The sequence below is a fragment of the Apis dorsata genome, unplaced genomic scaffold (assembly GCF_000469605.1).
Source record: "Apis dorsata unplaced genomic scaffold, Apis dorsata 1.3 scaffold_127, whole genome shotgun sequence".
NCBI classification, from domain to species: domain Eukaryota; kingdom Metazoa; phylum Arthropoda; class Insecta; order Hymenoptera; family Apidae; genus Apis; species Apis dorsata.
The window spans coordinates 685229-687880 of record NW_006263420.1 but is presented as its reverse complement, the minus strand read 5'-3'; the positions used below and the strand labels follow the sequence as shown (position 1 = coordinate 687880).

Sequence of the window (2652 nt, the reverse complement as noted above, 5' to 3'; positions counted from 1 at the left end):
TTTTTTTTTTTTTTTAACTATAGAAGCATAAATTATAGAATTATAGAAGAAGAATCGTTGGAAATTATTTGCTCGCGTTGTTACGAGATTGTAAAATAAATGTATACGAAATAAGGTGTATTAAATTCGAAATTTCGTATGCATATAATATTCATCGAAATATCTAGTAAATGTATTTTCATTTTTTTCATTTTTTCCTCTTTGATAGAGTACCTATGCAATAACGTAAATACTGTTTTTCATCGTAATTCGATACAGTGCAATTACTTGCAAACTCTCCAATCATGTGGAAAATAGGAGATGATTGAACTTTTTGCGAAGTTATTCGTTGGTCGTTAAATACGAAGATGGATATGTAATAATCTGTAATAAAAACTGAACGTATCCTGTATACATCTCCTGTCTATTTATTTGCGTTTGTTTCCTGTTGTTGAGTATTTTTCATTTTTCGAAACGAGATATCGGCAATGTTACGATAATGTATGATTATAATAATGGTTAATTAAACGATGAAAAATAAAAAAAACCGCTCGTCGATATAATTCGAATTCGAAAAAAGACATCTTTCTTTTATTTTCGAATAACGAATCTAATCGTTATTTAATGATTTTTAGAACGTTTCATATTTCAAGAATTGAATAATCTCGCACTAATCTCGATTGAGATTAAAAACAATAGCTGTCGATTTTCAATTTTAAAGCATTGTTTCATATGTGATAAATCTGACGGAAATATTGTTTCGTACAAATGTTTCCAATTTTGTACAATAGTAGTTTCTACAATAATGTGATTTCTCTCGCGAGGGCCATAGAAGTTTCAAAAGCTTTATAAAAATTCGTTATTATTGTTTACGCGAGTTCCATTGTTGGGAAAAATGTCCAAAGCCTCGGAAAAATGTGAAATGATAATAAAGAATTTTCAAGTAGGTTTTTTTCCGTCGCTTTGTAACTCCGTAAAAATATTGTCAGAGGAAACAAACGCATAACCGATGAGATAATGTATTTTGTCGTGACGTTTGACTACGAGTAGGAAATATTTCTGAATTGTTTTCTTCCACGTTAAAATTCTAACGTGTATATAAAATATAGGCTCGACATTGAATATATATATATACTCGTAATTATGAATCGATTCAGTGTAATATTCTCCAAGTTGAATAATTGTACGAATAAAATAAATTTCCATATGTATTTGCGCAATCTTGTTTGTTAACAATTCAATATGAATATTTCAATAATTCTATAAATCTGAGTAATTGCAAAATGGATTTTCAAAAATTCAAGTTTAATAATAAATACTCGTATAGTTCATTAATATTATAAAATTTACGGTTTGTTAATTTTGATGCGTATCATGAATTATTCATTGACATTTCGAATCAAGAGATTGTCATACTGTATTACATTTTTACTATATTTAATATCATTTCTCGTTTTATGATTCGCGTCTTCCTTCATCTCGACGAATCACGACTCTAAATCTTTAAAAACGTCGTTTGCCATTACAATTATTCGCAATTATTTATTATTATTATTATTATTGAAGTAACTTATGGAAATAAATTTTCACCATGTAAATAAATCTCTCCTTAGAATTTCATCTATGGTCACAAGTAACCAAAATCTCCAAACCTACGAAAAAATATAATTCATTCGAACCAAGCATCATCTCTCTAATCACTTCTTAAAACCGATCCTTTGAATCACGCGAATTCCTCTCGATTCGTCCACCATATCCCACAACCTCGAAACGCAATACTATAGAAAAAGAGACAGAAAAAAAGAGAAACAGAGAGAGAGAGAGAGAACTTAAGAAATTCCCTTTGAACCGCGTACGTGGGCCGTCAATTAGCCGGTGTCACGACGCGGTGTTACGCTTTAAAAATGCACGTCCACTTTGTGCACGCTGCGCTCGTTTAAGCATCGAGTCGTCGTCCAACGTCGTCCTCTTTTCCTTATTCAACAGCGGTTTCACGCTATCCTGGTGGAATTGTCGCCAACCCCGTGCGCGCACAGCCACTCCTGTGTCTCTCCGCGGAGTCACCCTGGCGCCGGCCTCACTATTGACTTCCTTCCTTCCTTTCTTTTTTTTTTTTTTTTTTTTTTTTTGGAATTTTCCTTGGAACGCTAGAATCCAGTTCCGAAGAGAAGCTGCCAAATACCTCCGAAAACAGCCCCGAACAACACGCAACGGATCGTTTCGCTCTATAACGCGAGTCGTAAAACGACGCGTCCTCGGGAAACGAGCGAATCTCGGGATTCTTAGACTCTCCCCCTCCCCCCGGTGGATCGATCGATTCTATCCAGACTGCAAACTTCTACGAGGAGGGGGAGAGGAGGAAGGTAATCCAACATCGCGGGCGCCCAACTTGTTCCAACGCGAAGAACGCACGGCTAGATATAAAGTTTGCATCGAGAATGATAAGGGATCGATACGATTTTACGGGGGAGGAGAAGCGGAGTTTACACAGGTTTTCGATGCACCCTCCCTTCTTCCCTTCTCGTCGCGCCTCGTCGTCCTTCGATTCAGAGCTTCCACTTTTCTCCCTTTAACTTAATACTATCATCGAAAGCTTTAAGGAAAGGCTCGAACTAGGTCCTGCTACGGAGTGTAGCGGAGCCGAGCAACGTCTCTTATTTCTTTTCACAGTGT

General features: G+C 35.9%; 1 protein-coding gene and 1 long non-coding RNA gene across 10 annotated transcripts in view; one reads left to right on the top strand and one right to left on the bottom strand.

Annotated features, from left to right (window-relative positions):
* LOC102678757 (glutamate receptor ionotropic, kainate 2) overlaps nucleotides 1–2652 on the bottom strand; it is a 225162-nt gene that overhangs the window by 42867 nt on the left and 179643 nt on the right. The window lies entirely within an intron of this gene.
* The window catches only part of LOC116185203, an 86402-nt gene that overhangs the window by 74756 nt on the left and 8994 nt on the right, over nucleotides 1–2652 (top strand). The gene's annotated exons all lie outside the window — the stretch shown is intronic.